The sequence below is a fragment of the Camelina sativa genome, chromosome 3 (assembly GCF_030686135.1).
Source record: "Camelina sativa cultivar CO46 ecotype springtype chromosome 3, ASM3068613v1".
NCBI lineage: Eukaryota > Viridiplantae > Streptophyta > Magnoliopsida > Brassicales > Brassicaceae > Camelina > Camelina sativa.
Genome location: NC_141882.1, coordinates 19,340,114 through 19,350,984, shown reverse-complemented (window position 1 = coordinate 19,350,984; position 10,871 = coordinate 19,340,114). Strand labels below are relative to the sequence as shown.

At 38.9% G+C, this 10,871-nt stretch overlaps 1 non-coding gene across 1 annotated transcript; it reads left to right on the top strand.

The window, feature by feature from the left end:
- Positions 1-413: 413 nt before the first annotated feature.
- LOC147947537 (small nucleolar RNA R71) lies at positions 414-520 on the top strand. Its single transcript, XR_015596090.1, has one exon. It is a non-coding gene; the product is annotated as a small nucleolar RNA R71 (small nucleolar RNA).
- Positions 521-10,871: the final 10,351 nt, after the last annotated feature.

Below are 10,871 nucleotides of genomic sequence, written 5' to 3'. Positions count from 1 at the left end.
TCCTATAGGACAGATTATTGTTCCTAAACCCTCCTTGGTTATAACCCTTGAAGCCTCCTTGGTTTTGCATATAGCATAACTTAGCAAACTCATTCTCTCCCTCTTGAGCTGGAGGCTCCTCTTCACTAACAAAGTGAATAGACTTTTGCTGACTTAGCAAGATCCTATCAAGCTTTTCATTCACCATTTTCAGATCCTTCTTTTACTTGTCTTCTTGATCAGTTGATGATGACCTTATGGTTCTGTCATAGTCCTCATTGTAGTTCCCATCAGACTGTTCAAGGTTCTCTACTAACTCCCAGCCTTCTTCCACATTCTTATTGAGGAAGTTTCCATTGGAGGCTGTATCAAGAAGCATTCTGAACTTGGGAAGCACTCCTCTATACAATGTGCTCAACAAAGACTCCACACTGAAACCATGATGAGGACATTGAGTTTGGTATCCCTTGAATCTCTCCCAAGCTTCACAAAAGCTTTCATTACTCCTTTGAGCAAATCCAGAGATCTCATTCCTTAGTCTTGCTGTCCTAGCATTGGAGAAAAACTTGGCCAAGAAAGCCTTCTTGCATGCATCCCAAGTAGTGATTGCACCAGTAGGGAGAGTCTTTTCCCATAAATGAGCCTTGTCCCCAAGTGAGAAAGGGAACAACCTCAGCTTGAAACCATCTTCACTTACTCCATTGATCTTGGTAAGACCACAGATTCTGTCAAACTCATCAAGATGATCTAGTGGATCCTCCATAGGCAATCCATGGAATTTATTGGCCTGAATCATTGAGATCAATCCACTCTTGATCTCAAAGTTGTTGTTGGCAACAGTTGGTGGCACAATGCCAGCTCTTTGGTTGTGAGTGTTGGGTGCATCTCCAGCACCAATGTTCCTTGGTCTCTGAACCTGATCCTGTTGATCCATAGCTACTATAACCTCTTGTTGTTGCTGAACAACTCTCCTTTGCTTAGCTCCTAAACTCTTGGTCTTGTTGTTGATGTTGTCAATAGGCCTAAGAAGATTGTCCTTTCCTTTAGACCTTGTGTGCATTAACAGACACAAACGATTTTTGCTAGGCAAGCGACTGAGCACAGGCTCAAGTAGGAGGTCAAGTCGACTGGAAAATGATGGTTATAGAGACCCGGCTTCTGGCTCGAGCAGGTGCTCGATCACGACTCGGTCGAGTGGTGGTCGAGTGACTGGTCGAGTGGTACCTAAAATGGAACTTCAACCCAGAAACAGAAGATTCGAGGACAGCAACCTCACAAGCGTATAAAAGAACTTAATCTTAGACGAATATGGATCCTAAATGTCACAAAAACACACTCAAATGGGCAACGGCGCCAAATTGAAACAAGTTTTATATAGTAGTGTGTGAATGATGATGTATGCAATGGTGAGATATGAATGGAATGATGGATGGGTGTTTCAATTCCCCTTATGCTATTGCAGTACAAGAGGTATCAATCCTAAATGAGTGTTTGTGAACAATTAAGATATGCATATGAATCTAAGTTAAGACAAATGTAAAGATTGTTTGTCACTAACAATCCTAGGAAGAAAATGTAAAATGCAGAAAATAAACTACAAGAACTAACAACTAGATGCAAATGAAACTGAATGATTGAAACAGTGATAAAGCAAGAACAGAAACAGAGACTACTACTAATGAACTAATGCAAGATAATTAATAAACTGAAAACTAAATGTATGCAACTGGAATGAAACAGGAATGAAACAAGACAAACAAAAATCATAGACACAGAGTTCTGGGGATGAACTCGAGCAGCACTCGACCGAGTGTAGGTCGAGTGGGTGGTCGAGCTAGACTAGACGCAGAAACAGAGCAATGCAATAAAAACAGAGTAATGCTAAATCCAATCAAACAACAAGCAAGCAACAAGATTAAGACTAAGATTTCAATAAACAAAGAAGGTCATGAGGATGGATTCATGGGATGGACTAATCATTGTGGTTATCTAACTTGGTCAACAAATCTCAAGCAAACTTTGAGCTAACCTCTAGACATATTAATCTAAGACAAGTTTCTCCCACTCTCATGGTCAAGAAACAATCAAACCTATGCAATTCTAGACTTGTTCTCACATAGTAAAAAATCTACACAGGCAGGCATTAAGCAATACATCTCAAACCAAACAAGACCTCTAATCTCTTAGCAAGCCTAATGGTAAGCTCTAGATCTAGCCTTATCTATGCTTCCTAAACATTGGTGTGATGCTAAGAAGCTTGAAATCAGACTCTACCCTCTCAGATATAGAATCAGCATTAAGATCATCTACCCTAGAAGAGATCTACAACAATCAAGCTTGACCAAGTCACACAAACCACAAGATCAATCCATCCTAACCCATCCTCAAGATCCTAAGGAAACTACTCACAACAATACATGGTGATCAAAGTCAAAAACCCAGAAAATATTGAAACTTGCATTATTAGAAAGATTAAACAAAGATCTTCAATATTGATGAAAGGATGAAACTCAAATTCTCAATATCTTGAAAGTTATAGAACCAACAAAATATAAGAATCTAGTCTTCTTTCATAAGGAAGTACAAGATCTTAAAAATAAAAATGCAAAAGGAATAAAACTAAAAAAGGTAAAAACTAGGTTTAGGGAATATCTAAAAAGTTGCACCCTTTGGTGGCTGCAGGTACAAGGCCTTATATAGGTGAGGAGGTGGAAGCCCTAAAAATAGAAAAAGTCAAAGTATTCAACGGCTCGGTCAACTCGACCAGTGCTCGGTCGAGTCCATGGTCGAGCTGGCTTCTCTCGTGCACACTCCACTCGGTCGAGTCCATCTACCCACTCGGTCGAGTGCTTGGTCGAGTTGGACTCTGGACCTTGGTTCTTCAGCCTTAACTCTCTTGCTTTCCCTTCAAGATTGCTTCACTTCTCCTCAGGATTGTTTCCATGCTCCTTAAGCTCCAAAATCACCTGTTTATGCATGAAAAGATGCAAATGCAATGCAACTAAACTCTAATGCATGATTAGTCCTAAAGCTACACAATAATGATGAAAATGGCTAGCAAAAGATGCAAAAGATGTGAATAAACTAAGGGAAAACATGGTAAAATATATGAACAGTAAACAGCTTTGTTACAGTTTCTATGGTAAGATTATGTGACAATCCAATATATTTGACTAATTATAAGAGTTCGGGTTGAATTTGGAGTGTTTAGACACCACTTTTACTCATTTTGTCCCGAAACAGGCTAAAACCGAGAAAACATTGATTCAAAGTAGTATGAAACTGACTTTCTTTGTGATGTGGTGAATGAATGATGTATGGAATGATGATGTATGGAATGAATAGAAGTCAGGGTGTTTCAATTCCCCTTATGCAATTGTAGTATAAGAGGTGTCAATCCAATCTGAGTGTTTGTGAACAATCAAGATTGGCATATGAGTCTAACTCAAGCCAATTGTAAAGATTTTTTGTCACTAACAATCCTATAATGAGATATGAAATGCAGAAAGTAAAAACTACTAGAACAAGATACTTAATGCAAACAGAACAGACAAATTAAAGCTATAATGAAACTAGAACAGAAGTAGACACTATGCTGATGAACTAATGCAAGACAAGTAATGAACAGAAAACTAAGTGAATGAAATGGAAATGAAACAGGAATGAAACAAGACAATCACAAATCATAAACACAAGTTCTAGGGATGAACTCGAGCAGCACTCGACCGAGTGTAGGTCGAGTACAGGGTCGAGCTAGACTAAACGTGAAAACAGAGCAACACAAGAAAAACAGAGCAATGCAAAAACTAATCGAACAACAAGCAATCAATGATATTTAGACTAAGATATTAATAAACAAAGAAGGCCTTGAGGAGGGATTCATGGGCTGAGCTAATCATTGTGGTTATCTAACTTGGTCAACAAATCTCAAGCAAACTTTGAGCTGATCTCTAGACATACTATTCTAAGACATGTTTAATCCACTCTCATGGCAAGAAACAATCAAACCTATGCATTTCTAGACTTGTTCTCACAAAGTAAAGAATCTACACAAGCAGGCATTAAGCAATACATCTCAAACCAAACAAGACTTCTAATCTCTTAGCAAGCCTAATGGTAAGCTCTAGATCTAGCCTTATCTATGCTCCTTAGACATTGGTGTGATGCTAAGATGCTTGAAATCAAACCCTACCTTCTCAGATATAGGATCAGCATTAAGAACATCTAGCCTAGAAGAGATCTACAACAATCAAGCTTGACCAAATTAAATAAACCACAAGATCAACCCAGCCTAACCCATCCTCAAGGTCCTAAGCAAACTACTCACAAGAACACATGGTGAAATATGTCAAAAACCCAGAAAATATTGAAACTTGCATCATTAGAAAGATGAAACAGAGATCTACAATATTGATGAAGAAATAAAACTCGAAATCTTAATATTTTGAAAGTTATGAAACAAACAAAATACAAGAATCTAGTCTTTCTTTCTTAAACAAGTACAAAATCTAAAATAAAAGAAAGTGCAAAAGGAATAAAATCTAAAAAAGGTAAAAACTAGGTTTTAGACTCTCTAAAAAGCTGGACTCTTTGGTGGCTGCAGGTACAAGGGCCTTATATAGGAGGTGAGGTGGAAGCCCTAAAAATACAAAAAGTCAAAGCAGTCAACGGCTCGGTCAACTCGACCAGTGCTCGGTCAAGTGGCTGGTCGAGCTGGCTTCTCTAGTGCATTCTCCACTCGGTCGATCCTTCTCAGCACACGGTCGAGTGGTGGTCGAGTGTGCGGTTGAGTTGGACTCCGGACCTTGATTCTACAGCCTTAACTCTCTTGTTTTCTTCTCAGGATTGCTTCACTTCTCCTCAGCATTGCTTCCATGCTCCTTAAGCTCCAAAATCACCTGTTTATGCATGAAAAGATGCAACTGCAATGCAACTATATTCTAATGCATGATTAGTCCTAAAGCTACACAATAATGGCCTAAATGGATAGCAAAAGATGCAAAAGTTGTGAATAAACTAAGGGAAAACAAGGTAAAATATATGAACATCAACACCCCCAAACTTAGTCTTTGCTTGCCCTCAAGCAAATAATCAAGACAAAAGAAGGTAGGTGAGGTTTGAAGGTGGGATCTCAGCTCCTAAAGCTTGCAAATAGGCTATCTAGAATCAATGTCCAAGTTACTAGTACTATGATGCAAGTTGAATGAGCTATACTTAAAGACTTTAGACAAGCATATCACAACCTTTATTGATTTGAGCCTTAGACTTCCACATGCATTCAAATCAACCATTTCCTTTAACATTCATTAATCAAGGACATCAATCAATTCTATGCAATGCTTAAACTCATTTGGCTTGGAAATAAAGGCTTTGAGACAATGATGGTCTCTTTTTAGAGTAGGGCTTATCAATACCAAGGTTCTCTCATGAAAATGGATTGAGCTTTATGATGTTCATATATTTTACCATGTTTTCCCTTAGTTTATTCACATCTTTTGCATCTTTTGCTAGCCATTTTCATCATTATTGTGTAGCTTTAGGACTAATCATGCATTAGAGTTTAGTTGCATTGCATTTGCATCTTTTCATGCATAAACAGGTGATTTTGGAGCTTAAGGAGCATGGAAACAATCCTGAGGAGAAGTGAAGCAATCTTGAAGGGAAAGCAAGAGAGTTAAGTCTGAAGAACCAAGGTCCAGAGTCCAACTCGACCAAGCACTCGACCGAGTGGGTAGATGGACTCGACCGAGTGGAGTGTGCACGAGAGAAGCCAGCTCGACCATGGACTCGACCGAGCACTGGTCGAGTTGACCGAGCCGTTGACTACTTTGACTTTTTTCTATTTTTAGGGCTTCCACCTCCTCACCTATATAAGGCCTTGTACCTGCAGCCACCAAAGTGTGCAACTTTTTAGATATTCCCTAAACCTAGTTTTTACCTTTTTTAGTTTTATTCCTTTTGCATTTTTATTTTTAAGATCTTGTACTTCCTTATGAAAGAAGACTAGATTCTTATATTTTGTTGGTTCTATAACTTTCAAGATATTGAGAATTTGAGTTTCATCCTTTCATCAATATTGAAGATCTTTGTTTAATCTTTCTAATAATGCAAGTTTCAATATTTTCTGGGTTTTTGACTTTGATCATCATGTATTGTTGTGAGTAGTTTCCTTAGGATCTTGAGGATGAGTTATGATGGATTGATCTTGTGGTTTGTGTGACTTGGTCAAGCTTGATTGTTGTAGATCTCTTCTAGGGTAGATGATCTTAATGCTGATTCTATATCTGAGAGGGTAGAGTCTGATTTCAAGCTTCTTAGCATCACACCAGTGTTTAGGAAGCATAGATAAGGCTAGATCTAGAGCTTACCATTAGGCTTGCTAAGAGATTAGAGGTCTTGTTTGGTTTGAGATGTATTGCTTAATGCCTGCCTGTGTAGATTCTTTACTGTGTGAGAACAAGTCTAGAATTGCATAGGTTTGATTGTTTCTTGACCATGAGAGTGGGAGAAACTTGTCTTAGATTAATATGTCTAGAGGTTAGCTTAAAGTTTGCTTGAGATTTGTTGACCAAGTTAGATAACCACAATGATTAGTCCATCCCATGAATTCATCCTCAGGACCTTCTTTGTTTATTGAAATCTTAGTCTTAATCCTGTTGCTTGCTTGTTGTTTGATTGGATTTAGCATTACTCTGTTTTTATTGCATTGCTCTGTTTCTGCGTCTAGTCTAGCTCGACCACCCACTCGACCTACACTCGGTCGAGTGCTGCTCGAGTTCATCCCCAGAACTCTGTGTCTATGATTTGTGCTTGTCTTGTTTCATTCCTGTTTCATTCCAGTTGCATACATTTAGTTTTCAGTTCATTAATTATCTTGCATTAGTTCATTAGTAGTAGTCTCTGTTTCTGTTCTTGCTTTATCACTGTTTCAATCATTCAGTTTCATTTGCATCTAGTTGTTAGTTCTTGTAGTTTATTTTCTGCATTTTACATTTTCTTCCTAGGATTGTTAGTGACAAACAATCTTTACATTTGTCTTAACTTAGATTCATATGCATATCTTAATTGTTCACAAACACTCATTTAGGATTGATACCTCTTGTACTGCAATAGCATAAAGGGAATTGAAACACCCATCCATCATTCCATTCATATCTCACCATTGCATACATCATCATTCACACCACTATATAAATCATGTTTCACTTTAGAAGAATGCTAAAGGTAAGAACACCTAGACACATACAAGAATAAAACCTTGTCTACCCAAAGGTTCCCAAAGTGTTTTATCCTAGCAAACTAAACCCAAATGATCCTAGTTCTACCCTTTAACTTCTTCTTTTCTTTTTCACCCTTTTCTCTTTTGGTTTTCAAGTCTTAGGAGATGTTTCTTATTTGATCTTTCTAGTGGGATGGGGGATTCTTACTTATTTGCTATGGTTCTCTTTTCTTCTTATTCTTAAGACATATAAGCATTTTGCTAGACTTTCCTTTTCTTTCTTTTCTTTTCTTTAATTAGAACCATTCTCAACATTTTTTACTTCCCATCCTTTCACTAGACTTTTATTTAAACAAATTCTCCTCTTAAAGACTCTACCCTCTTTTCTTTCTTTTTTTCCTCTTTTCTTTTCATAACAGCCAAGTCCCAAACCCAATAAGTGAACCACCTAGTCCTATCTAGTTTGAAAAATGCAAACTAGAACTACACAAGGCTTTACTCTTGTCAGTTCAAACCTAACACTTTCTACCAAGCTCAATCCCAAAAATAGGCCTCACACACACAAGAATAAACATGGCTTGAAAGAAGGTTTGGTTTAGGGGTAGGAGAACTGATTCTTAATGAGGAAATCAGCTACTTGGATCAACAAGAGTGGTAAAAAGGAAGAAGATGATCCAAATATGTATATGGTATCCATGAGTTTAAAGCAATGCACACATTGATAATTGAAAGTCAATATTAGGTTCTTATAAATAGGAAATGGTTTCAAATCTCGACATGCTTCAATTTAGACCAAATGCAATGTAGGAATTCAAGGCTTGGTTCAATCTTATGCTTCTAACCACTCAACTAGCATCAAAGTACTATTAACTTGGGCATTGATCCTAGTCTAGTGAATAAACAAGCTAACAAGGGAATACTCATCATAGATCCCTAATGCAAATACTATACAATCCTACATGAAACATGCTAAACAAGATCCTAATGTGCAGTGCAAACTACATGAACACTCTTTTTTTTAATAAAGATTTTTTCAAAAATTTTCAAATTTTTAGGGTTTTTCTATGCCTTAGATGCTATGCAAGTATTAACATGATGATGCTAAAAATTTGAAATAAGAAACAAAACACAACATCAAATGCTATCTCAAACCCTCCCCCAAACTTAAATCACACAGTCCCTGTGTGATAGAAATTTGATTGAGGATTCAAGATTAAAAACAAAAAAAAAACAAAACACAACATCAAATGCAATGATATTTACAAGTGAAGGTGATAGTGGTACCTTAGGGATTGTGGAAGTAGTTGTCCACATCCATCTGCATGCTGTCATAGGAGTAGTTGGGGTCTTGTTGATGACTTGGAGGTGGAGATTGGGGCAGCTCGACGATGGGAATCGACCGGGACTCGGTCGAGTGCATGTCCGAGTGGGGGGTCGAGCTGGACTGCGAGTCTATTTTTCCAAGTCCAATTCTCTCCAAACCTATCTACACTCTCATTAAACAGCCTGCCCAACACAAACATAAAACAAAAATATCAAAACTACAAGGAAAATAAAGCATATGTACAATGATACCTTAGGGACTTCCTCCCTAGTGAGCTTGTTTAAAGTCACTAAGCTTGACTTTTGATGCCTTTTCAGGCTTGTTTTAAAGACCAAGGAGGTGATGAAATCCCCCCTGGTTCTACTTGGTAACCTTGGTGTTCCTTCTTGATCACTACTTCTTTAGCACTTGAACCATGTTTCTTCTTAAACTTGAGTCTTGGTCTTGCCTTCTTCAAAGACCTCTTGGTGAGCTGAACTTGAAGACCCTTCACTAAACCAGCTAACACTTGAACTGAATCCTTGAGATGTTGAACTAATTCTTCATGAGATGAGACCTTAGCTTTTGAAGTCTCTTCTTCTCTCAAAACCTCAAAATCAGCCTTATCTTCAATCTTAAATGGTTGATCTCCAATGGTTGGTTGGTTAGATGGATCTGTAATATCAAAGTTCATGGTCAAACCTTCAGCTATGTTCAACCTTATCAGCCCCTCCTTAACATAAATGATTGCTCCTGTTGTGGCAAGGAATGGTCTCCCAAGCAAGATTGGATCCTCTACCTCCTTATCCATCTTTATTATGATGAAATCAGTGGGAATTCTTGCCTTGCCTATCTTGACTAGGAGGCTCTCCAATTTACCAACTACATCTTTGTGTGAACCATCAGCTAGACTTATGTAGAGATTGCTTGGCTTGAATTCAGTGTGTCCAAGCTTTTCTGCTATAGAGTAGGGCATGACACTAACAGATGCTCCAAGATCACACAAGCATTTGTTGAAGTGAAGGTAGCTGATGGAGCAAGGTAGATTGAATGGACCTGGATCTTCAAGTTTTGTTGGTACAATAGCTGTCCCAACCTATTCTTGATCTCTCCTGTTTTGATTATGAGCTTTCTGCTTGGATATGTCAAGTGACATGCCTTTGTAGAGAGGATATGGGGCATATTGTTCCAAAGCTGGTCCTCTCTCTGCTTCCTTCTCTTCAATGACAACCTCCTGTTGAATGGCCCTCACTTCCTTCTTTTCAATCACAACCTCTTCCTTCAAAGCCATGACTTCTTCCTTCTCAATGACTTCCCCTTGTTGTAAAGCTAACTCCTTCTCTTGTTGCAAAGCCAACTGTTCCCTTTTCTCAATAATTTCTCTGAGTTCTTTCAGCTTTTGTGCTTTGAAACGTCCTGGGAATGGTAGTGGAGGCTTGTAAGCAGGAGGAATGTACTTAACAGGTTTGACAGCTTCGGAGTCTCCAGCTCGATCGACCACTCGAGCATGCACTCGGTCGAGTGGCTGCTCGAGTTCCTGGTCGAGTGCAATGTCGACCTCCTTTTGCTTTGCACAAATGTCACTTGGGGCTTTAGTAACTGATGAATTCCCCCAAACTTGGACTTCACTGTCCTCAGTGACAACTGCCTCATTGAGATGAATGGCCTTAGCAGTGCATTCCCTTGGGTGTTGAAGTTGGTTTGGTGTAGGAGAGGAAGTAGAAGCCATGTAACTCTCCATGTTCGTGATTGTAGAGCTCAGTCTCTCCAACTGGTTATTCAGTCCAGTAGAATAAGAATTCAACGTTTGGTGCAGCTCAGCAAACTGCCTTGCTTCCTCAATCTGCTTAGTAGCTTGCCCAAGCAACAGTTGTTGCATCATAGCTCTTAAGTCAGGTTCTTGAGCTTGTGAGGTCTGGAACCATGGAGAGGGATACAATTCAGTCTGGTAGACTGGTTGATGTTGCATGGGTATGTAATTGAACATACTGTTGTGGTACATCATTACTGACTCGAACAGGTACGCGGTCGAGCGCAGGCTCGAGTGGGTGGTCGAGTCGACTGGGAAGTAATGGCTATTTGGATCCGGCTTCTGGCTCGATCAAGTGCTCGATCACAGCTCGGACGAGTGGTGGTCGAGTGGGTGGTCGAGTGGGTACCTGAAACTCAAGACAGCCAAGCAAAGGAAGATTCGAGTTCAGTAACGTCACAAGTGTTTAAACGAACTTAATCTTAGACTAATAATGATCCTAAATGTCACAAAACACACTCAAATGGGCAACGACGCCAAATTGAAACTGAATTTCTTTGTGGTGTGGTGAATGAATTATGTATGGAATGATGATGTATGGAATGAATAGAAGTCAGGGT